We start from the raw sequence: 27,199 nt of genomic DNA on the forward strand, positions 1-27,199 counted from the left end.
TTAGAAAAAAAATGTATAAGGGTTTATTATTTTTGTAATTTTTCTTTTCCTTTTGGACTTTGGGACATTATTTTTTTATTACCCTACGGAAAGGTACTTTAAATATAAATTGTTTGCAGAGAAGGAGGACAATTACGATATTGTCTCTGCACCTTGGGTTCGTACACTTGACATCGGAGTCAGTGGCCCGATTCGACTACAACCGATTCATCCCCCGTCTGGAACGGGAGGTAAGATTTTAAACACTCGTGAATCCCCTGTCAGCGAGTTACTGGACTCCTTCGTATGCATATATGTTGAGGACTGAATACGGACATTTATTTTTCTAGTAAAGGGAAAGGCATGGCCATACAAGATAAGGGTTCGGATTTCATCACCGTTCTCTTCTTGCCCGCTTTAGGAACACGTAACCTACACGAACCTAAGCCTAAAATTTTGACTAGAACGAGACCGATAGGGTAACGAGCTTAACAGGAAAGTCATTCGAAAAATATTGGTTACTCTTTTAAGCATACTTCGAAGTTCTTGACGGTTTCTGTAAGTTGAATGCGTGACTGCGCCGCCTTGTAATACCGGTGAGGCCTTGGGTATCAAAGTTCCACCGAGCTTCCCTCGCCTCTATTCAACTTACTTTAACTCGGATTGATTCCATAGGGGTTTGCTTAAATTGTAATGAATTCACGTTCTAAGGATTAGAAGCTGGTCTAGAAATAATCTAAGTGGAGCCATCATGCTTTTTGTTTGCTAGAAATCAATAGGTTTGATTTGGTTGAGTCGGCCTTGATCTGTGTTTGCTTACCCTTCCAATTTAGAAAATTCTATTGTATGCCTGAACGTAAAAGAGACGCACTACGTAGATTTGTTAAAGAGAAACCTAGTAGTTCTAAGCGTCTCGATTACCTTAATCTAGAGAGTACGACTTTTGAAGAGTCTGTTTTTGAACGTCCTTTGACTGAGGAGAGAATCCATGTTGCTCTGATAGCGCCAGAAATGGCAACTTTGAAAGCTTTGTTGAATCCAACTAGGACTACTCGTCCCTCATGTATCAGGTTAGCTGAGATGGAAGCAACTTATGAACTTAAACCTGGGACTTTACAGCTGCTCCCAATCTTTTTAGGGAAAGAAAATGAAAAACCCCTATTCCATGTTAGGGACTTTGAGGAAATTTGTAGTACCCTCAGGATTAGAAACCTAGATGATGATGCTTTGAAACTTAAGTTATTCCCCTTTTCCTTGACAGATAAAGCTAAATCGTGGCTATATACTTTGGCTTCCGGGTCAATCGAAACGTATGAACAACTTACATCTGCCTTTTTGAACAAGTTTTTCCCTAGGCACAAAACATCGTCTATTAGGACGCAAATATGCACGTTTTCTCAACAGGAGGGAGAAACTTTGTATAGGTATTTGGAAAGGTTCAATGATTTATTAGCCCAATGTCCTCATCATGGTTTAGAGAAGGTTAGGTTAGTTCAGATCCTTTATGAGGGTTTATATTATCCCACCACAACCACAGTAGAATCTATGTGTACTGGTGGATTTGAGAACCAAACAGTTGATGACGCGATGACATATTTGCATGAAGTCGCCGAAAAGACCCAACAATGGGAAAGTAGTAGGGGACCCCAGAAAACAATTCTTCTCGGCAGAGGAAACGTTAATAGGGTAGAAGGAGGCTATGAATCAGATGCCAAAATTGCTGCTATAGCGAAAAGGTTAGAAGCTTTAGAAGTGGGTAACACTAGTGGTAGATTGGAGCCTTTTTGGGAAGGCCAGAATAATGAAGAGCAAGCCAATGCTCTATATAATAACACTAGGTTTGATAATCGTCAGAAGTTTGACCCATATTCAGAAACCTATAATCCTGGTTGGAGAACCATCCGAACTTTTCATGGTCTAAGGGCCAGAGTCAGGGTCAGTCTAATAATTCTAATGCTCCCCCAGGTTTTGGCTACACTAGGAATACATCAGGCCCAGAAAATAAAACGACTAGCTTAGAGGAATCTATTAAGATGTTAGCAAAAACTCAGGAAATGTTAGCACAGAGCCATGTTAGTTTTCAACAGGAAACCAAGCAGAATTTTCAAACTAATGCTCAGAGCCTTGCTAAGTTAGAACTTCAAGTCGGCCAAATAGCTAAGACCTTAAGTGAGAGAGATAATGGTAGGTTCCCTAGTCAGACTAATCCCAATCCTAGAGGAGTTCATGAAGTAGGTACAAAACCATCGAATCAATTGAATGCTATTAGAACCCTTAGGAGTGGTAGAATAGTAGACAATCAGGTAACCATGCCCGATAGTGAACATACTGTAGTTCACCCCTCAGGACCACTAGCTAAGGAAACTGATAAAATTTCTGATGATGCCAACTCAGTTCCTGAGAGGTCTGATTCTGATTCTGTGCCTAGAGCCCCATTTCCTCAGCTATTAGTACCAACAAAGAAGGAATCGAACTTTAATGACATATTGGAGGTTTTTAAGCAAGTTACCATAAACCTTCCTTTATTAGATGCAATTAGGCAAATTCCTGCTTATGCCAAGTTCCTTAAGGATATGTGTACGCGAAAGCGAAAACTTAGCGTCCATAAGAAAGCCTTTTTAGCTAGTCACGTAAGTTCAATTATTCAAAACACTACAACTCCAAAGTACAAAGACCCAGGTTCCCCTACCATTGCTTGTACAATAGGTAAACCCGGGTAGAAAAAGCTTTACTTGACTTAGGAGCCAGTGTGAACCTACTTCCGTACCATGTGTACTTACAGCTAGGACTTGGTGAAATGAAACCTACTCAGATAACACTGCAGTTAGCTGATAGGTCTGTTAAAATCCTCGAGGTGTTATTGAGGATGTCCTTATTGAGGTCGACAAGTTTATCTATCCAGTGGATTTCGTGGTCCTAGATACTCAACCTGTCCCTGACCCAGAGAACCAGATACCTGTGATTTTAGGTCGCCCGTTTTTAGCTACGTCGAATGCGATCATTAACTGTCGAAATGGTGTGATGAATTTATCTTTTGGTAATATGACTATAGAGATGAACATTTTTAATGTCAGTAAGCTACCTTATGAGCTAGATGACACATGTGTTGAAGAGGTGAACATGATAGAAGCCTTAGTTCAGAAGTCATTACCAAACATTTTATTTGAAGACCCATTAGAAAGTTGTCTATCCCATTTTGGTTTAGATTTTGATGACGATAGCACTATTGAACAAGTGAATGCTCTATTAGATTCTACCCCTGTGTTAGACACTGATAGATGGAAAGCTAGGTTCGAACCGTTACCAGTTTCTGAGACTACCCTAATTCCTTCTTTAGAAGAGCCCCCAAAGTTGGACCTTAAACCACTACCCGATACTCTAAAGTATGTGTTTTTAGGCCCATCTGAGACTTTACCTGTGATTGTAGCTTCCGATTTGGATAGTGATCAGGAAAGTAGGCTAGTAAAAGTACTTCAAGACAATAAGGAAGCTTTAGGGTGGACTATAGCAGACATTAAGGGTATAAGTCCTACTTGTGTATGCATCAGATTCATTTAGAGGAAGACTCCAAACCTTCTAGGGAGATGCAACGTCGACTGAACCCTAACATGAAAGAGGTAGTTCGAAAAGAGGTGCTTAAGTTGTTAGATGCGGGTATTATTTACCCAATTTCAGACAGTAAGTGGGTCAGCCCTGTTCAGGTTGTCCCCAAGAAATCAGGTATCACTGTAGTCCAGAATGATAATAATGAATTAATCCCAACCCGAGTGACCACGGGATGGCGTGTGTGTATTGACTATAGGAAATTGAACAAGGTCACAAGGAAGGACACTTCCCTTCCCTTCCTTTATCGACCAATGCTAGAGAGATTAGCTGGACATAGTCACTACTTCTGCTTAGATGGCTACTCCGGTTATAATCAGATCGTTATTGCCCCAGAAGACCAGAGAAAACCACTTTTACCTGTCCCTTTGGTACCTTTGCGTATAGACGCATGCCTTTCGGGTTGTAATGCCCCTGCGACTTTTCAGCGTTGCATGATGAGCATATTTTCTGACATGGTAGAACGGTTTTTGAGGTCTTTATGGATGATTTTTCAGTGTTTGGTTCATCTTTTGATGAGTGCTTGCATCATTTGACATTAGTGTTGACTAGGTGTAAGGAAAAGAATTTAGTGCTTAATTGGGAAAAATGCCATTTCATGGTTGAATCAGGAATTGTCTTAGCAGGACATCGTTTTCAAAGGGTATAGAGGTAGACAAAGCCAAAATTGACCTTATTAAGACTCTACAGGTCCCAAAAACCGTAAAAGATATTAGGTCATTCTTAGGGCATGCAGGTTTTTACCGTCGATTCATTAAGGATTTTAGCTTGATTTCTAGACCTCTTTGCAATTTGCTTGCAAAAGATGTTAAGTTTGTCTTTGATGATGCTTGCTTAAAGGCTTTTGATAAGCTTAAAACTTTACTCACTACTGCCCCGATAGTCCAGGCACCTAACTGGAACCTACCCTTTGAATTATGTGTGATGCTTCAGATTATGCTATAGGCGTTGTGCTAGGTCAGCGAGAAAACAAATTACTCCATGTGATTTACTATGCTAGCAAAACTCTGAATGATGCCCAAATGAACTATACAACTACCGAGAAGGAATTGCTAGCCATCGTGTTTGCCTTGGATAAGTTTAGATCCTATTTATTAGGTTCTAAGATCGTAATCTATACTGATCATGCTGCTTTGAAATACCTTTTGTCTAAGAAGGATACCAAACCTAGATTGATTAGATGGATCCTTTTGTTACAAGAATTTTGTCCAGACATTAGAGACAAAAAGGGTGCAGAGAATGTGGTAGCAGACCACTTGTCTAGGCTAGTTGTTAGTTCCCCTAATAATTCCCTTCCTATAAGGGATAGTTTTCCTGATGAACAATTGTTCTCTGTTTCCCAATCACCTTGGTATGCAAATATAGTGAATTATCTTGTTACTGGTCGAATGCCTCAACATTGGGGTAAGCAAGATCGTTCTAGGTTTTTAGCCGAGGTTAAGCATTTCTTTTGGGACGATCCTTATCTGTTTAAGTATTGTCCGGACCAGATTATTAGGAGATGTGTATCTGAGAGTGACCAGTCTAGTATTATCTCCTTTTGTCATGAACATGCATGTGGGGGTCATTTTAGTGCTAAGAAGACTGCTGCTAAGATTTTGCAGTGTGGATTTTACTGGCCTTCGTTGTTTAAAGATTCCCATAGTCATTGTGTTTCTTGTGAGCGTTGCCAGAAGTTAGGAACCATTTCCCGTAGAAATATGATGCCTTTGAACCCTATTTTAGTGATTGAGGTCTTTGATGTGTGGGGCATTGATTTTATGGGTCCATTTCCTATTTCGTTTGGTTATCTTTACATACTTGTCGCTGTAGACTATGTGTCTAAGTGGGTTGAGGCGGTTCCGTGTAAAACAATGACCACAGGGTCGTAGTCCAGTTTTTGAAAGAGAATATACTTACACGTTTTGGTACGCCGCGAGCTATAATTAGTGATGGAGGTTCACACTTTTGTAATAGACCGTTTGCTCTTTTAATGAAACAATACGGTATTACCCATAAAGTAGCAACCCCATATCACCCTCAGACTAGTGGTCAGGTAGAGGTTTCCAATAGGGAAATTAATATTCTAGAGAAAACAGTTAATCCAAATAGGAAAGACTGGTCGTCGAGGCTTACTGATGCCTTATGGGCTTACCGTACTGCGTTTAAGACACCCATTGGAATGTCACCTTATCGTTTAGTATTTGGCAAGGCATGTCACCTGCCTGTTGAGTTAGAGCATCGAGCCTATTGGGCTATTAAGAACTTAAACTTTTCACTTGACAAGGCAGGAGCTCAAAGAAAGCTCCAGCTCAATGAGTTGGACGAGATTCGTAGAGATGCATACGATAGTGCTAAGGAGTATAAGAACAAAATGAAACTTGTGCATGATAGGAATATTTTACGAAAGTCATTTTCTCCAGGTCAAAAAGTTCTTCTATATGACACTCTGGTTGCATCTCCCGGGAAGTTGCGCTCTCGATGGACCGGTCCTTTTGTGGTCCGTACTGTTTTTCTCATGGCGCTGTTGAGATTGAGACACCAGATGGTAGTAGTTCTTCGAAGGTTAACGGTCAGCGATTGAAGCCCTTTAGAGCCTTTTCCTACAGGTGATGTTGAGGAGGTCCCTCTGGAGGACCCTGTTTACCTTGATTGACCATCGAGGCGATTTTGTATGTTGTATATTATTTTTGTAGGTTTTTGGTTACACTTCACCCAGGTACTATCTTTCCGACTTCTCTCTTTACTATTTCCTCATGTTACTTATATTTTTGGTACTGTTCTTTACTTAGAAACATTGAGGACAATGTTAGATTAAGTTTGGGGGTGGGGTAGAACTTTTTGTTACCTTTTCGTTGCAATAAATAAACTCCAGGCCTAGAAATTTATCCTTATTAAGGATGGCACTACCCAAACTAAGTGGATGGAAGCATTTTGGTTGTAGGAGTTGAGGGACCAATCTGATTAGATGGAAACATTTAAAGAGTCTATTCATAAAAGCACAGAGCTCAGGTGTTAGAAATAACATGGTAGTTTCGCCATATCTCATTGAGTCCTTTTCACTTCTATTTTTATTTTTTTTCTTTTTAAAATATGTTTCTCTAAGTGATTAGATGGGGCTCACGATTCAAGTTGTTACCATTGCTAGGGTGAAATAGAGTGATTGAGATATCCATATAAAAAAAAAATTGAGACCAGACCATCAGACCAACTGGAATAAATTCAATAAAGTCGACCACTGGAACCCTTGTATATGCCAGTTGTGTTGACCTAGAGTTAGGATTATCGACCATTGGTACCCCTGTATATGCCAGTGTGTTGATATTAGTCAGACTGGTATCTCAATCCATTAGGATAGGTTCATTATGGCAGTGGCCTTCAGACAGATATGAGAAACACCGTTCACCTTAGTCAACATCAAAACCATCTATGTTTTTCTATCTCCATCTTCTTAATCTATCCATGTGATTTGTTTGATTCTGAGTTTGGATGCGACTATCTGAGTAGAGCTCTGTCACTTTATATGAATTTTAGTATGCTTGAGTGCGAACTCGCGTACATCAATTGGAATTTCGCATCAGGGTACTTCCTCCTGTAGTCAATAAGTATGTCAACCAAGGAGATTCTTTAGTGCCTTCCAAGGTTCTGTGTAGAAAGCTAGGGTCTGGAGTATAAAGGTTTTGTGGGTATACCTCTGGTAAGCCCTCCGGAGACAACGCTCCGCCACTAGAGATACCTAGGGGTTTAAAGGCTTATTGCATACGCTAAATGCAATCGACGATGCCTGCAACAGTGAGTTAGGATTTTATTTCTATTTTATTTTTGCTCGAGGACTAGAAAATAATAGGTTTGGGGGTATTTGATAGACACATTTTTGTGTCCGATTTGTCTCGATTCTATATATTGTTAGGGCTCATTTTTGTACTTATTATCGTGTTTTATTTATTTGTAGGTATTTTTGGCCAATAAACATTTTTGGAAAAATTTGGCTCGAAAAGTTATCGGAAAGCACCCGGAGGATACTTACTATTCAGACTCTCAGTTTGGATAAGGGGCATCTCAATTACTAAGGGGTACCCTAATTGCTATTTACACCTCATGGATATTCGCACTCCTGTACTGGATAAGGGGAAACCTTTCTTCATCATTTAAAAACCAGAAATGGCGGGAAAATAATTCTTTTCCCGTGAAGATTATTTGAGTAATTGGAAGCCGAGTTTTATGGTATAGGAAGGGGGACTTCGGTATGCCAACTTGAAGGGAGGATCAATACGTGTTTATACACGTCAGAGTAGAGCTTCAGGCCGATAAAAATGGAAGATATCTTCTCGGAGAAGGTGCCGGACCTGTTTCAGATAAACACGACTTAGATCATGTTTTTGGAGCAAATTTGTTGGAGTTGCACGTGGAATATGATGGATATAATCCTGTTAGTCCAAAACAGGGAATGTATGGCGGCCAGATTCGAAAAAGAAGGAATTTCCGTCGAGTTTAGACAAAACAGAGTCTTGGAGAGATACACGGACTATGTTGGTTTTATTTGAGGAAGTTATGTGTAAAAACAGGCAGGATATCTTCCTTGATATTTCACTATATCCTTAAAAGGGTTTGGAAGAATTCAGACTTTGTGATTGACGCGTAAAGAAGAAAGAAAATAAGAAAAGTCGTGACCTTTTTGGAAAAGAAAACCAGAGATTTAATCGGTATTTTTGGTTGATGTGTATATAAATAGGATGATGGGACCGAAACAGGAGATATCAAGCCTTTCAGAGAAGTTTAGAACACCACAGAGCTCTAGAGATCGAGTTGTAGGAAAATACCTTATTCTGTTGCTGCTTCTGAAAAGGAAGAACACGAAGAACATATTACACCCAATAGCATTCGTTATATTACTACAGCAGATCACTATCATTGTTTAACAGTCTTAAAATCCTGTAACAGTGACGTTTGTAACACACTTACGGCGTTGCAAATCTCTGTGTTATTACCTTCTCTTCTTTTTAATCACCTTTTGAGCCATAAACAATTATTTTGAGATCATGATTAATGAGGAGCTAATCCCCATTGCTGAGGCGATAGAGGAAGCTATTTTTCCAACAAAAAGCGGTACAATCTATTTTATTTAATTTATTGCAATTATTATTATGATTATTTTCCTTGAACTATTATTGAAAATGATTTTTATTTGAGTGATTGTGATCTATTTTGATGGAGTATGCTTAGTTTATAGACTCTTGATGCTTCATACTTGGTATTTACAATTATTACTTTTGAAAATCTATTAGTTGTAATATTTTAGAATCAAATTAAACGAGAAAATTGCATGAATATAAATATTTGGACCAAATAACTTTGAACTTGGAAAATAATGGAATCTTAGCCTCAGTGTTCTTTTAATATTGATACCAACTTTGTCAGTGGTTGTTATAATTATTAGTGAGTTTTCTATTTAGTTTTGAATTTAAGTCTAAATTATACTTCACAAGTTCGAGAATCGAATCACTTTTTACCACTATCTACAAATCACATCATGAATACACTAAGTTTCGACTATGTGAATCATCGAAACAAAGTTGATATGTTCTCTTTTAGTCATGAAGTATCTTTTCAAAAATTTCATTATGATCCCATAGTTTTCGTACCTTTGCCAAATTATATTGACAAAAAGGGGGAGAATTATTTGGTAGTTCACACTATATACATATGGTTTACGGATCATTATGTAAGGGGGAGTGCTTTTCATTGTAAGATAAAGTATTGACTAAGGGGGGGGGGTGATACACATCACCATAGTATTATTTCAAAGTTGTGATACAATTGAACTTTAATTATATATAGTAATACTATGTCACTATATAACAATGATTGAGAACATCTGTTTTCTTATTGTTAGGCCTACGGATCTTCAACAACAATGATGCTAAGTTGAACACGTTCAAAATCGCTGAAGTACTTGGAGTAGAGAAGAATTCAAGGAATGTTGAAGAGCCAAGGAAATCAAGCATGATGGATGAGAATCTACAAAGTTTATTTATTTTGTAATCCATATGTATTGATAGTTTTGTTACTAAAATTGACAAAGAGGGAGATTGTTAGAGAACTGCTCGGTCAAACTCGCAACCGTTGCTATCTCAAGCTTGTTTGTCAAGTTTAATTAATCAAAAATATATATTTGATTTCAAGTCTACTTATAGCTATGTCTCATATTAGGATAGAATGTGTAGTTTAGCTTTAGACTTCACGACGTTCACCAATTGAAGACGAAGATCTACTAAGGAGCTTGGAGGAACTTCATCAACAAAAAGCATGTGGAGACTAAAACTTATCTATCACTCAGAAGTCTATTCTATCTTCTAATGAGACTAAGTCGTATAGCTATATAGAGTTTTACAATATACACATTTGATATTTCGAGCTGAGTTTATCTCGCTTATCTATTTCTCGAAATATGTGCTGGAAGCTTTTTTCTTTAGCTATGTTCATCATATTCTTGACGAGTTTAGTTGGAAACTAAATATGATGTCAAAAGATGATAATGTTAAAATTACCTTGAACATCTTATATGATTTGTATGAGACAATCATTTGATGTTAACTTGGGAAGTTTCGTATTGATCATTCGATCACTTGAAAATTACTTGAAGATAATGGTTTGTGTGAGACAACCATTGTCGTCTTCCAAGGATGTTTCAATGATTGAAATGAGAGTTTGGAACGTTTACCCATGTCTGGATACAACACGGTATGTATAACTAGTATGCGAACTGTTTTGTAATGATTTAGGTCCGGGAACCTTGTTTGCGTACCTAGTATGCGAACGGTTTTACCTAAGAAGGTCTGGGAACCTTATTTGCGCACCTAGTATGCGAACGGTTTTACCCGAGTTGGGTCCGAGAGAGTTGTTCGCGAACTGGGTTTGCGAATGGCTTGACTAGGCCAAGGTTCGGAGTTGCTGTTCGCGTACCTGGTTGGCGAACACAGTAGTAAAGTTCTAGAATCGGTCATGTATTATTATCATACTCATGAACTAATACATCTGTAATTTAAGGAATGCAATCTTTGCAAACCGTGGCTTAATGTCATGAATTGATTATTGTATAAGTACTTTGTACGGTTACGAATCAAACCGATTTCGATTCAATTTGCTCATATATATTTCTATGAGATAGTGAACAATTGAACAACTCTATTTGAAACACAATTATATTCATTTTATTATCTTTCATGATTGATTGATCTTCATATTTTATCTATAAGTGTTAGATGAATACGTCTAAGACAAAAGTGTTGGCTAACTTCCGTTAACTATTATTGATCCAACTCAATATACACGTTTAGGTACGGTAACCCATATCTAAATGAAGGTATATTTCGTTTGTGTGTAACAAGCTAAGACCATCAACTATTTTCATTGTAGTTGCGTATTTCAATCTTACTTGTTCTATCGTATTGAGTTTTATCTTCTCTAAGATTTACTCGAGATTTATCTCGGATAGGTAAGATATAAAAAGTAATCACAACAGTTCTTCGTCTCAGACTCTTGTGATTCCACAATAACTTTTCCTGTTAATCAGTTGGGTTATTGTGAGGTGATTGATATTTCTGTGCTGCTTTTCGGGAGTATAAGACCGGATTATCAATTGGTTCTTGTTCATCTTGATTTATCAAAAGACAGAACAAAAACCGAATAAAGAATAAACATATATGTGGGAAAATGATTTGTTTATAAGTCTTCGACTTTAGGTCGTAGAAACTCTTAGTTGTGGGTGAGATTAGCTAAGGGAATCAAGTGCGCAGAATCCGGCGTGGTTCTAGAGGCGTAAGGAACGCGGATGTACCTTAATAGGTGTGAGACTTGGTTAGGACTCAACTACATTCCGGTACGAAGCTAACTTGTAGTAGGCTAGAGTTTGTAGCGGCTTAATACAGTGTGGTGTTCAAATCTGGACTAGGTCCCGGGGTTTTTCTGCATTTGCGGTTTCCTTGTTAACAAAATTTCTGGTGTCTGTGTTATTTCTTTTCCGCATTATATTTTTATATTATTGAAATATCACAGATTGTGCGTAGTTCAATCAGTTGATAAATCCGACCTTGTTTGTTGGATAAAACTTGATTGACACTTGGGCATTGGTCTTTGGTACCGTCCAACTTATTTCTCATATCAATCAGGCTCGCAGATTTCTATCTGTTCGATTGTATCATTATTATAAAAAGGTATGAGGTTTGTCTCCATGATAGCTAGGGCTATCAGACGGACGACGTTAAATGGGGGCCATCATCCGGCGGTGGGGAAGCTCCGGATGGAGTTCTTGCTTGGACGGTTGAAAAGCATTGTCTTTCTTTTATATATGGAAATCGTTTTTTTCTGAACTCACAACACTTCGACCAGCTTTTTTGAGTTACCGATCCTAATTCCTAAACCTAAAGAAGATACAAATCCTCCCATAATCCACGCAGCATATCTATTGTCAATTGGTGACAACTTTCATGTCTACGGTTTGTAAATTTGATAATATAATTTCTGGTAGAATTGTTGATGGTGCGTTTTTGGGGTTTAGATTTTATTTCCGGAACTAGAAAAAGTTGAAGCATGATGATTTATTAAGACGGTGTATAAGTTGCGAAGAAAACCTAACCCCTAATCTTCTTGCCTCTTTCCTTCCGTTTTCTCTTGAATATTCCTCTTATTCTCATGAGTTTGGTTTTAGATCAGTTTATTGCATCAAAACTGCAAAGGAAATTGAATGGGGTTGTATTTACAGATGTCGTAGTGATGTTGTGGCCTGTATTGTCTCTTCCAGTAGGTAAATTAACCCACCATTAATCCACTTTTAGTCACTCACTCTCTTAGTAGGTAAATTAACCCACCATTAATCCACTTTTAGTCACTCACTTTCTTGGTTATTATATTTATAGAATGTTGAATTTCCGGTATGATTTTGATTGTGAATGACTTGCATTCATTATGACTTAAACTCACTCAATGCAAGAGTGTTTAATTTTGGGTACTTGACATTCAGGGTAGTCATAACTATATTATGGGGAGCAATTGGATCCGTGTGACTAATCGAGATTTATGACATGATCAGTTTCATTTTAGTTAGGAATTTGTACGAACAAGAAACCGACCATTGTACCAGATGCAGAACAACTCAAATCATCCGAGAAATAGAAGACCAAAAGGAACACAAGTTGCATAGCATTACCATTAGCAACTCTCAGAATTCCATTCACATAAACCAACTTTAGACTAAGTTGGTCAAAGCATTAAGGTGTGTATTTTGAAGTTGAAAGTGAAGTTAATCTTTTTTGCAATTGTGTATAATGTTTTTATTTGCCTCAATGAACCGCAAGTTTTCTTTATATTATATCTGTTCGTATTATTATAGCGTATACCTCACATTGCATTTGCATTTCCCGATATTTCTGCCGCTCAGTCTTATTACCAAAGGGATTTCTTTGTTTGAGTCAGTGACCGTCGGTTATATCAAATTAAGTGTTGCATTGAAATTAACGGACGTAATAATAAATTTTGGTTGCAGTCATGAAGACGACTATAACGATTACAGATACGTTTCATACGGAAGTGGAACCCAGTGTTTCACATGTTGTGGATTTATGAAATAAATCAAATTTTGGGCATATTGGAAATCTGGGTTCGCCATAATTACGTTTCGCAAACTAGAAGGGTACAGAATATAGGTATTATTTTATGTTTCTCGAGTATGCTACATATATGTTTTGCATATCAACTACTGTGTTAACACAATTTGGGAAAACTAATCAGTATGTATATATTGTACAGTGTCGATGAGGTATGTATTTGGGTAAACATATGCCTTACCATCCATGTTAACGTCCATATGTCGTCTTTAGTTGTTTGTTGGTTATGGGCAAACATTACTCTTCTTCCCTCTCTCTCCTCTCTCCTCTCTAAAAACACTACTACCGAAAAAACAAAACCAACCGCCGTTCCTTTCTTGCTCGGATTTAGTCTAATCGGACTAGATCCGAGCAAGACATCCGTTTTAGTTTAATGTAGTCTTTAGTTGTTTGTTGGAAATCCCCGGGTTGTTGTAGAGAATCAGGTAGTCATGATACTTGACTTCTCTCTCCTGTATCTCTCTTCTTCCCTGGATTGAAGAAGATCCCCTTTTCTTTTTCCCAAGTCTCATCTCACCTCATCTTAGTTCGAAGAATTGTGGTACATTTACCTACCACTTCTTTACCTCGTCCATATATTCTCTGAAACCCCGTAATCATCTTCATTAATCAGAATTGATACATAAAAACCACTTAATTTTAACCTAAATCAAATCTCCTTCAAACATTTCTTTGTAATAAAATCTTGCTCCATCAAAAAATCTTGCTCCATCAAAAAATTGCTTCTACCACCCATCTCATAGATCTCCTTCACCCATCCACTACACATCCCTTCACCCATTTTCAGTTCTAAATCAACAATATTGTTGGATTCTGATGAAGAAAAGGCATGGATCAGTTCTTAATAATCATTAATTGTGCTGGTTCTGTTGATATTCAGGGTAAAGTCCTCATTTTCAGTTCTAAATCAACAATGGTGTTGGTTTCTGAAGAAGAAAAGGCTTCCATCATCAGTTCTTAGTACTCATTAATGGTGGTGGTTTCGTCCATACTCAGGGCAAGTTTTTGAAATGGTGGTGCAAAGGGTGGCGGCAAGTTTTTGGTAACGATTAGGGTTTCATCTTCGCTGGACTTCTACTTTACATGGGCAGTTGCTATCCGGGTATCTGGAACTGGTCTTGGGCTTCGATGAGTTTGTGTCCCCTGGTCTTCGTTTTCTTACGGCTTGCAATTGTAAGGATTCTTTTGATCTCCTTGGTCATCTCCGCCCTTTCGATTGAAAGGTGTATCCATTTGTAATTTGCTATTCAAAGTCTGGTTGTAACAATTCTTATTTCTTCAATCAATATATTCCCCTTTCACGATCAAAAAAAAAAAGTTAACGTCCATATGTCCAACTTGAAGAACCATTATGCCCTCTCTTTTTCTGGAATTTCTGTATTTTAAACATGGTTGATTCTTCCTTTTAATGGCAGTTACATTATTCACTAAACCTCAACTTCAGCGTCCACTACGACTACTTACTTGGATAAGTTCTAACAAAGTCAATTTCGGGTAGGTAAGTTGTCTTTACTGAAATTTTTTTATTTTATTTTTTTAAATCTCTCACCAACTTTTTTTGATAGATGATATAAATTACCTTCAAATTACCAAGGGGTCAATTATTAGTTTTAATTGAGATTCTTAAGATCTAAATTTTGTTTCTATATCATATTCTATGATGGAAATTGTGGAAGAATCTCGAGTGTTTTTAGTTTTTGTTCACCAAGTATATTTATAAATATCTAGAGATGTTGCATATCTATGTTACCTTTAAATGAATTACTTTCATCACAGATGGCTAATCGGTTGTGACATGTAGGTAATTAATAGAATTATTATCAAATCCAGTGCAACTTGAAGTTTAGGATTCCACCGGGTGATACTGTTTTGGATGTAACAAGTGCACGACTTAAGTGGTTGGTTGGATATAATTTCCAATAGTTCCACTAGAAATTCCCTTATTGTTGTGTTACAAGCCAGCATCCGTCTGAGGTATGTATGGATTGAATTTCACTTGATCTTAATAGTTTTCATATTAGGCCGTAGTTTCAGTACTACACCAATTTTTAGAATTAAACCATACACTCTTTGCTTAATTAGTTTGTTGTTTTCCACGTGGTATGTTAAGATTTTGAGAACCTCGGGTTTGAGATTAAATGATCCAAATGTTTCATTTTGAAATCTAATGGCCTGTGAAGTGAATCAATGATCTTAATCTATGAATATTGATAAATAACATTTGATCTATATTGAATCAAACCCTTTTTTTTGTCTTAATAAAATGTGGGCTTTCGGTTTGTTTGGTTAAAATATGTCTTTATTCAGTGCACTGTACAGAAAAAAGGAATTGTTTTTCCTTTATATAAGCTTCCAAATTTCGAGCTTAATATTTCAACTAGCCTTATAACTCTATCCATTCCGAAATATAGTCTGTGGTTCGTCTTTTATCATGCATCCTGCTAACAACATCTATCCAATCACTGTTACAGAGGCTTAATAGGAATGCAGCGTGTTCCAGACACTATAGCTATATATGGTCGAAATATAATGTTGCAGACACTATAACCATGTAGGGTCGAATATGCTTGGTGCTAAAGTAGATTGTATTGTATGGGATATAAAGAGGCTAAATAGGAACACAGGGTGCTGCATACACAAAGAGTGTGTTACTATGGGATATATATTTCATTAGTTACAGCACGAAATTCCCTTTCCCCATTGTTCATGCTATACCCGAATATTGACCATATAAATATTAACTGGATGCAGGTGCCTTCTTCGCTTTGAAATGGCAGGCCATATCGGTAGCACCATATTTGATGCACTGGACAGTGAAGTCCAACGGCTTTTCCGTGCCACTTCCTCGGATGTAGTCATGATGGGAGAGGTACCCAACCATTTATTTCTGTTTACTCTTTAAATTTTTTTGCCTCTCCGAATACGTATGTTTTGCCTCACGTAATCCAATTTCATGTTTTCGTGGCACCAGGAGGATGAAAAATGTAAGGTGGTTACAACTTTCGAAGAGATCCTGAATGTTGAAAATGGACTACCAAATAAAGCTTACCACGTATAATAAGAAGCAAAACCACCCACAGTTTCCAGGTAACAAGATTGATTTTCCCTATCAACTGCCCCCTCATTGACTCATAAACCTACAACTGCTAAGGATCAATCTGACCTAGATACGATTGATGAAACACCCACCTAATAAACCCCTTTAGTCCCTAAAATGTCCACCTCCACTATGGTTTCCAGTGATGAAAACTAACTTTACAGTTTCATTCGAAATAAATCATACTTCTTCTCCAAACACAAAGGGTGAGTGTTATCAATAACGGGTATTATGTTAGGTAATTAAAGTCAAGGAGGGATGGCTTTATAAAAGGGTATAATTTGTCTAAGAAAGGTTTCATAACTCAGCTCTCTCATAATAATTTGGCTAGCAATTTTGTGAATTGGGTAATATATTCTGGCAATGACATTTTAGAATCATTGTTTGTGTTTGTGTCAGGATAGACATACTACCACCAGGATTCGCAGTTTGGATCAGGCTATACTTTCACGAAATATATGTATGAGTTCAATTCACTCAGTTTTATATCAAACAAATTGATACTTAAACATTTATATTATTTATTGGTTGTCTTGCAATAGGATCATGTGCTTCAAGTGCTAATTTTATATTGTTTGATTTACCAGTCTTTGATTATGTTTATATATGTAAGATTTACAGCTTCTCTGCCACTTTTTTGTGTCCGCAGTTGGTTTGTTGGTTTGTATTTTGTAGCATTCAGTCTTCCGAGGGTAAGTTAAACACTACACGGAATGGTGGAAGCTTTCGTTTTCTTATGGATCACAGGATCAGTATTCAAAAATAGCATACTATTTTTCCATTATGATTTTTTTGATACAAAATGTACATTATAAAACCTTAAGTTTACTGGGTGTAGTTTTGCACTTTTACTTGCATATGAATCTGTGGCGCAATGGTAGCGCATCTGAATCTATGTCAGAAGGATGTGTGTTCGAATCACGTCAAGTTCACTGTCCGACTTTAATTATATCTGAACCCATTGGATAAATAACATACTTGCAAGAAAAAGAAAAGGTTCAAAAATGAGGCTAGGTTTATTTTATTTCCTAGGACTCACATTGAAATGAGCTGCAAGTAACTGGATTACATGGAAATGAACAACAACGAAAATTTCCTTTTGTTGTCATTAATACATCAATCTTAATGTATTCAACCAATCTTATTAATTTTCTTGGGATGGAAATTCTACTTGGAATATTGCAACTTCAAAGGCGTGGTTGTATGTTGTTGTCTATCAAAAATACATCTGCTTTTCTTACATAGTTTGGACTTTCTGTATGGGATTTCCTTATAAACGCTTTTATGTAAAGTTTAAAAAATTGGGATTTTATGTTCTACCATTTAAAAATACAACATATTACCAGCTTCTCCCATCACATTTCCTTATTGACCTTCTCCATATTCTTCCTGGGTTATATACATTGAAGAAGAGAGTTAATATATCACAAAATGCGCATTTCCACAATCTGACCCCTACATCCTTACAAATGGGGAAGACAATGTAAGGATATTTTAGCTTACCAAGACCTTCAAACATCTCTTGATTCTTTTATTAATCATCTTTCATGATATGATATTTATATTCTAATATGTTGTTAGGATAGGATACGACATTAAACTTGATCCCTTTTATTTTTATTTTTTTTATGATCACTAAATAATTCGAAGACAAGTTTCAGAATTATGTTACCGCTATGATCATCCAATAATTTTACCACTATATTACATTAGATGAAAAAACCCAACATCCCGAGAGGTATAATTGTTCATAGAGTCAGATTATACTTCCTGTCAACACTTAGCTTTTAATGATAACAATGTTTTGGTGGTTAGAAAGTCTCTTTACACAATTTCCATGAATTCTCCCACAATTTATTTTTATAAGTCTTAAATATGTGTTCCTATGTATACATTTTACATAGTTCGATGTGTATCATGAACTTTAGGACTTTTTGAAAATATCTTGCAAAAGTGTCTACCTTATGAAAAATATTATTACATGGAGACGGTGGGTATTATGTAGAATTCGATTTGAGAAAGAAAAGTTAACCTTTTTTTTATAATCATACATTGTTTTGTTAAGACAGGTTCTTAGGTTAGAACCTTGACATATACATTAAATACTCCGATGTCTAACAAAAGCCTAGGCGCGTGTAGAAATTTTTTGAGAAATCATCACATTAATTTAACTAATTAATTGAATTTCTCATGTCACTTTAAAAATGATGATATATGCTTATGCAGTTTAGATACAATGTATATTAATTGAATTTTTACATATATTATACTTGGGTGAAGTTATAAAGGGGCGTAATGATATACTCTTACTTATTAAGTTATTATTCAATAGGAGATATAACTAATTGTTTGTTTATGTTTTAGTTATATAAATTTAGTAACCAAAAAATATGTTGCACTCATATTTTAATTTTTGATAATCAAATAGATAGGTGAGATGGAAAAAGAATGGCATACTTCATAACATCCATGAGTGAGAAAATATGTAAGTGTATGGTCAAGACATGAACTATAAGAACATGGTGTGCTTTCTACAAATCCAAAAACAATTGTTATTATACAAATTCAATGTGGTACTCATTGAAATGGTGGCAATTTTAGGAAAACTTTCTCAACCTCGGGTTGGATACATAAGTAGAAATCATAATACAACGGCAGATGCTCTAGCAAAAAAAAATAATGACCAAATATCTTCAACATATTCATGTCAATCCATATAAAGCAAAAAGTTTAAAAATCAAATATCCTTAACAATGTTTTCGACAAAAACGAAATTGTAAACTTATCGTACTATGTTGCTTGATTAATGATATTTAACCTTTACATAAGAAAAATAAAAAAAAGTGGTACTGATTAATAATTATTATTTTTTATTTATCATCATATTCATTGATGTCAATGTAAGTAAAACTCATGCTACAAGAAATATTGTTAAAAAAAATGAAAACTTGCAAAAAAATCTTAAATACTACGTAATTGAATTCATTCAATTTTGATCTCATTATATCTTAAATACCATAGAGATAGATTACCAAAAGCAAATAACACAGCCTATGTGCAAAAATACTTTGATAAAAAACATGACAATCATATAGACCAGTACAAGCATAGATTATATGTTACAAGATCATTTGCACACATATAAAGGATCTCAAGGATAAATGGAGATGTTAAAACTTAACGTGTAATTACATTTTAAATTGTATCCAAGTAGATGTATGTCAAGTATTATTTTCTTCTGATCGGTTTGATCGTTATTTTTTTCTTTTTTTTTTGAATTTGTTCGCTAAAGAATTTGGTGCTGGTGAGTTTCGAACTCAGGTCTCTGGTATCATCATCCAGCGACTTTACCACTGTTTTACAATGACACATCTGATGTATGTCAAGTATTTTTTATACAAAGTCCTTTGCGATGAGAACAAGAAAATCCTGCAATATAACTTCATCTACACACGTATAGAGGATCTCAAAGATATTATTTATTGACGTACAACTTAAAGCAAAAATAAAAATATTGATGAATATGTGTGACAAACACTGAAACGTGGGGGTGGGGCTGAAACCTGGAGTCAACATGTTATTATACAAGAAGAAGAGGCAACCAAGTAATAATAATGTTAATTATATGGTTACTCATCCAACCGAATTACCGAGGGAATAAATGATTATGGCGAAAACGAGAATATGCCTATTGTAGCTTCCATAAGGATTGCTGAAATTAAAGGTAACTAAGACTAAAAAGGATAAGATAAAAAGATTGTTGGAAATACATATACATTGGTTTCAGGAATATAATATCTAATTTCAATTGAAGCAACAAGGTTAAAGAAATAATACAGGTTAGCTTTATTCAACTTGAAATTATATAAGAATACATGCACATTAAGATGGGAAAAAGGCGTACAAAGTTATAATTGATGGCGAGATATATACATTGATTTCACAACCATACCTTGATGAAGGAGAAAACAGTTAGCAACATGACGAAGCTGGTGGTACGGCAATACGAAATTGATGAGAGACTGGGCATGGAACGAGATTAGCAACAAGCTATTGCCACTGAAAAAATAAATTTCTTTGGCGCGTGAACCACTTGAAATTTTGAAATATTTATACGTTGATAAAGAAGATCGTTCAATATATATAATTGTGAATACATATTGCAAAGTGCAATTATTAAATCAGATCCATTTACATCTCTCAGATCCAAATTGGATAAAAAAAAATGCTTAATAAGACAAGGAGATTGTTGCAGAAAACCTAACCGGTGTTGCTGCTGGGAATATAACAATAATATGGCGGAACGTGATGAGATCGACGGATGGAATACCAGTAGCTAGGTATCAATTTCATATGAAAGTTAGTATGCAGATGATGGACAAAAACAGGGCATAAAGCCTCCATAATGATGGACTCTACTTGACATCCGATGCTTTTACAGAAGATGAAAATCCGATATATAATAAAAAAACTGAGTGACTCACCCAAACTAAAGATTACTGTTATCAATAAGAATGAGTTGTCAAATGGGTATACAAAAACAGTGGTGCGTGAATGCACTACTGAGAATTCGCCATCTATAGATCGAATGGTTTCTCAGGAACATGGATATTGGAATGACAAAAAATGGCTACATACACCCTCCGTCCCTCCTACCTAGGCGGATAAGGTATTACCCCTTAGATTAAGAAGTTGTTTGGTTTTTATGAATACGATGTCTTTTATGGTTCTTGATCTTCACTAATTACCCGTATATAATAAGTAATTAGTTTCAAGATTGGAACCGGAGTGTTTGGAGTTTAATTTACTTGATGTTCTAGGTTATTTTATTATATTTTAATATTTTGCTTTTCAAAACAAATTCCTATCAATTGACGTTCGTTGATATTGAGTACATTTTATCTTTTACATTATACTCCGTAAACTGAGAAGCTTCGAAATCATGGAAGACTCAAAAATATATAATAGTATTAGTTTTTAAAACTCAAGGTATGGTGTTAGTTACTTTTGACAGGTATTGAAAATTAATATATACAACAAAAACCAAACTGAAAAAAAAAACGATACAACCCGAATTACAAACTCATACCATTAATCAAACTAATTTTTTAAGGATTTTACTATCAACAATATGTTAATATATCTTACTATCCATATTATGTCAATACGCAATATATCGAAGTGCACCTACAATGCGCAAATTAGTCTCTTTTAATGTGTTATGTGTTTATAGATAATTCCTGGAATGATACAAGTTACAAGTTGTATAATTGACTACGTTGTAGTCTTTTTCGAGTATTTGGATAGATTAACGAAGTTGCAGTCTTTGTTAATATATTGTTACACTAAAAACTAAAAGGAGAGATTGAGCCTGGGCCGTAAGGTCCCGTTGATACCTAGTTGATAAATAAAGAGATATAAACTCTTTGATTTAATTCTTAATTGAGTCTCGATTTTAAGTTGGTGCTCTTGGAATTAAGTTGGAGTTTGGTCCAAGTGTGGTTGTTATATCCCCGCTTTTTCATTAATCATATCATGGAGTAATTTATATGCATTTATCATATGAGTTTTACAAATTATATATTTATGAAATAAAGTAAAAGAGAATGGAAAATGTTTTTAGACTTTTTGGAAGTCTTCCAAAATTTTACGTATATTGCAAGACTTTAATCAAAACAAATATACACACAAAAGTCACTCAAATTCTTGAAAATAGGTAAGTATACCAAAAGTCACAACCAGTAACTTAAACTTTGCCTTCAGAGTTCTACAACCAGTAACATAAACTTTGAAAGAGATTTTAAAAGACACAACCAATAACACAATACTTCGTAAATCCGTTAAAGTCTTTAAAAATCAAAAGTATCTTTTGAGTAAACCCCCGTTAAACTTCTTTTAAAGGGGTGTATCGGATCATGATTTATCTAGATAAAATTAGATATTAGTTATACCCCAATCTGGTGGATTTATAATATTTTTTAAAGAATCTTTAAGATTCTTATAGATATATGATTCTGGATTATAATGGATTGTCCTAGGAGTAGCTAGATTTTTAAAAATTGAAGTATATTAAAAATTAGTAATATAATTTGAAAAAATCAAGGTCATCATGATTCCCTTAAGAGAAAAAAAAAAGTTGAGGTGGTGGGTGGAGCGGTGGTGGGCGGTATGTGCGGTGTGGTGGTGGCGGTGATGGTTGGTGGTGGCGACGATGGTCGAAGGTGTTGGTTGTGCTGGTGTTGATTGGCGGTGGTGGAAAAACATAACATGTTGTGATTAAAAACAAATGCCCATTAGAATCCATGAAACTCTTGTGGTTAAGAAAGATATGAGATAATAACATATATATACTAGGTATCAACGGGGCCTTAATGCCCCGGCTCAACCTCGTGTGATAGCCTTCAGTTTACATACATTAAAACAGACTTTATTCTAATCGAAAGAGAAAATAAAAAACTTGTTGATCTTGCTATAATTTGGTGTCACGTGTAATTCATTAAAACATACTACATCTTAGTTAATATATCCAGATACTTTAAAAGATAAGTAAGCAATTTAATTACTCAGTCACCTTTTGGTGCTTTTATTTCCATATTTCATTATTTTCCTGGTGAAATACCTTATTTTCTTTTCTTAATATAGCGGTTTTTTCATTTTCTTAAAAGATGTACATGTTTTTAATGCATTAGTGATTGTCCAGAGGAATGTATACATTTTAGGTTAATAATATACAACTCAATTCTTTTGACGTAGGATGTTCCTGCAAAAATCGTAAAATAAACCGATGATGTTGAAATAAAATGACTAAAAAATAGAGACAACACATAAATTTTATTACTATCTTACTCTGATTTAACATAAATACTCAATTGTAATTCAACATGAACAAAAAGATTCTAGTCCGTGAAAAGAATTGAGAACTAAAATTTTGTAATAAAAGATTACCAAGCAAACGAATCGAAATAGATGATACACCCATTGTTTGAATTAGCCTCTCTTCACCTATGAAATCAAGGTTTAAGATTATTTTTTTTTAAGATGTGAATTAGCCTACGGTCGGGCTCAACCTTTTTAGAGTTTTGTTCGGTAACATATTAGTTAGTCGGGTCATTGCAGAACGGTCCCAATATTTAGTTGGTCGTGTTATATTATAGTGTGTTTGCTAGTCGGTCACGATAACGTATTTAATTAGTTGGATCATAGTAGTCGGATAGGGTCGGGTAAATTTTAAAACCAGATATAGTGCCCACATTAGAATTAATGTGTTAGTTGGTCATGTCTGTAATAATCAGAATCATATTTAGTTAGTCGGGTCATAGCAGAATGATCCCAATATTTAATTGGTCGTGTCATATTATAATGTGTTAGTTAGTCGGATCCCAGTAGCGTGTTTTATTAGTTGGATCATAGTAGACGGATAAGGCTGGGGCCATAAAATCTAAAGGCAGATATAGTGCCCAAATACTGAGTTGGTCGTATCATATTATAGTGTGTAAGTTAATCGGATCACAGTAGCGTGTATAATTAGTTGGATCATAGTAGCCGGATAGGGCCCGGACCTACAGCCCAGCCGTGGAGAAAATTTAAAGACTGCCCACATATTTAGTTGTTCGTATCATACTTGTAAGTGTAGCAATTCCTACTTGCTACATATAAATGAATGAACAAAACGTGATGTGTGATAGAAAACAATTTGATGTGTGAATGACTCGAAAGGAGGGCCAACAACTGCATCCATTCTAGAAGAAGCAAGTGACACACGTCAATAAGGAAATAGTTCAGGCCTAAAAGAGAGCTAATGAATTAGCGAAGAGCTACAACCAATTCAGAAGCAAGTGAGACACGTCAATAAGGAAATAGTTCATGCCTAAAAGAGAGAAAATGAATTAGCGAAGAGCCACAACCAATTCAAATCACTACTGGTATGACGCAATGCCATAAAAAGCATTTGTAGTAGAAAACAATCAAGTAAATGTAGAAAAGAGAAAAGTAAATGACCAAAACAACAGAGCCTGGAGTTATACAGTTATGAGTGTAAGGAATGATTCACCATGCCAAATAACAACATTTGTACCTGAATAAGGATTTTGACGATAAAAGCTTAGATGTCAGGTTTCTCCTAGAGAGACAACTGTGATCTCGGTGCTGAGAAGACTTCCCTACTGAAAGAGTTCTTTCGTTCTTGAACCTGAACTTGTTGACAACAACACCTCCATTCTTATTTCAGATTTTGTGCCTGTTAGCAAATGAACAAACTGGTGTTGTAATACGGGTTTATATAATCTTTTACACACACTTCTAAATTACAGAAGGATGATACACAATACAGCTACATTTAATTATACACAAAATATGTGCCATCACCTCTGTAAAGAAAGTTTATCCAAAAAATTGCAAATACCCAAGAAATTAATTTGCGAAGAACCACCTCATGAATCAAGCGTTAAACCCCTTACAACTGTAGCGCTGGTATAAGCATGTATAAACAGCTATAACGTAATGAACAAATATATATATATATATATATATAACAGTTGTGGGCTCCAGGTGAGATTTACCGTTTAAAGTAAATCACTGGTATAAACTTTATTTGTGCGACTTTTGGACCCTAAGAGTTTCCATTGTATCCCTATGGAAATTAAAACTATGAATTGTTCCTGCGACTTCGCAGTCTCGAGTCCCTAAATTAATTCTTGTCTGGTCCTGGGTATTGAGAACCCAACCAACAGCATCTCCTTAATAACAGGAATTTTTTCTACCAATTGGTGTTGAAGAACCAATCTCTACATGTCCATTTCATAACACAATATAATCATTTGATAACATCCGAAGATGTTACAGCTGTTTGTGGAGAAGGCAGTGAGACTTACAAATGTACCACCTACAGATAAGTTTGGATACACGTTTCAGAAATGTCATCCGTGGATCGAAGGTGGGGCACCAAGATCCAGGACTTTGGATTTCAAAGTTATGTGGTGCAATTATTTCACAATATCTGCTTCACAGTTTAATGTTATTGCGATTTAGCCATTAAGACGTACATCAATAGTTAAGGGATTTGAAGTATAAGCTACCTTGCTCTGATTTTTAGTACACCAAGTGACCAAGAGTGAGCAAGGATTTCAAGATTGAAGTACAGCTTGTAGCATAGGTCTACGTCTATGTTGTAAAAGGCGCTCTAAGCGTAACTCCAGCGCCCGAGGAACCATATATTCCACTACTTTCCGCCCTAACGCCTTAGGCGAGCGACTATGGCGCTTTAGGCGCCTCGCGGAAATATTAGGCGCTAGCCTAAGCGCCAAAGGCGCCTTTATTTCTCTGTTTCTTTTTTAATCAAAATCACAGACGTAATAAAAGTCTCAATCACGCATAATATCAATTAATGATAATAATAATATGGAAACAAAACATCAGCAAAGAATGATAATATGGAAACATCATTAATAGCTAGATAATAATATTTCTCCTTCACGTCAATTAGTGATTGAAATATGGAAACTTCATTCACTGTAAGATATTGAGATTGCTATGTATAACTTCATTCCCGGTCAATGGTTAAACACGGAAACTTCAACAGTAATAAGGTAGCAAGGAAATATCAACGCATGGACAATGAATGATCAATGTATGAAAACTTTATATATGGTAAAATACAATTATTAATGCAAAATCGATCACCATTGAAATCAATGATGAAAATATGGAAAGAAATAATAATAATAAGTTTTAAGGGAATAACGTGAATTATCTGGTAGGAAAGATGGTCCAAGAGGTGATTTCAATGAGGTTACTGTTGTTCTATTTCCTTTATTACACTATCAATCAGCGCTCCAGAGATGGTAAGAAATATAATGAATGACGCGATTGTCGTGATTGATTCTTATTTCCTTGACCAACTTTGACTGTAGAAGGATCAATCAAGGGCATGAATGACGAAAATATGGAAAGATATATTGATATATCTTAGTGGGTCTTCTTCCATTCTCATGTCTATTCTTTCAGTAATGAAATACCCCGATTTCTCTTGGTATATTTCAGTAATAAACATACAGTTAAACGCACACCGTCAATATAGTAATCACAAAATCAGGTGAAAGTTCCTTAAGTTGTACGCTAGAATCATCCTGATGGCAATCTCTTAAGTGCGGATCTTGATCGGCAAGAAGTTCTTGGTTAATATAATCACCGACGTACTGATCTTCATCAGCAGGAAGTTCTTGGTTAATTACTAATGCAAAAACAGCACAAATCATATCAGTGATCGCCTAGGCGCCCAGGCGCTAGGTCTGGCGCCTCACCTCGCGTAGCGCCTAATACAACATAGGTCTACGTCACTGCAAACTTCCCTGCCAAAGTAATGCATATGGTTGGTGTTATTTTTATCGGGGTTTAATCTTTTAAATGAAATATAAATTAATACATCTCGGAAATTCTTTAATTACCATGGTATTTGTTCGCAAAGGTGGATGATATAGCAATCAGCAATCACCACTGGTGACAAATCACTCTTAAACTAATTAGAATCAACCTGTTATATAAAATCTTCCGAAAGGGTGATTTTGAGTTTGCACCTGTTATATTTGATTTTTCGTTAGGCTGCTATTATTTAAAAATTTATACAATATTGAATATTACCATGCAAGTAGATCAAGATGGGGGTGTCCCTTAGGTTCTGTATAGGCAGTTATCACATCCGGCATTCCTGGCCAAATAATCCAGTGACTGGAGGCTAACACCACCATCCTTACGCCCGGGTAATCCAAGTCCCCAGCAAATGAACAATCATGTATCCGATAGTACCAATATGCATGACGATCTATGAATGATGTTCAGCAGCAAGTGGAGGCACTCTGACTGGCATGGCTACTTACTATTTTAC

General features: G+C 35.8%; 1 long non-coding RNA gene and 1 pseudogene across 5 annotated transcripts; one reads left to right on the forward strand and one right to left on the reverse strand.

The window, feature by feature from the left end:
• Window positions 1-1,354: 1,354 nt before the first annotated feature.
• On the reverse strand, window positions 1,355-1,454 carry LOC113333838 (annotated as a pseudogene).
• Window positions 1,455-13,444: 11,990 nt separating this feature from the next.
• Window positions 13,445-17,165, forward strand: LOC113333455. Of its 5 annotated transcripts, none has more exons than XR_003352006.1 (6): window positions 13,445-14,721; window positions 15,025-15,197; window positions 15,975-16,092; window positions 16,195-16,310; window positions 16,720-16,780; window positions 16,970-17,165. It is a non-coding gene; the product is annotated as an uncharacterized LOC113333455 (long non-coding RNA). The 5 variants fall into 5 exon arrangements; XR_003352008.1 differs by having other exon boundaries at window positions 13,445-14,396; window positions 14,639-14,721; window positions 16,720-17,165; XR_003352009.1 differs by having other exon boundaries at window positions 13,445-14,396; window positions 14,639-14,717; window positions 16,720-17,165.
• Window positions 17,166-27,199: the final 10,034 nt, after the last annotated feature.

This window comes from Papaver somniferum, unplaced genomic scaffold, assembly GCF_003573695.1.
Source record: "Papaver somniferum cultivar HN1 unplaced genomic scaffold, ASM357369v1 unplaced-scaffold_133, whole genome shotgun sequence".
Lineage (NCBI taxonomy): Eukaryota > Viridiplantae > Streptophyta > Magnoliopsida > Ranunculales > Papaveraceae > Papaver > Papaver somniferum.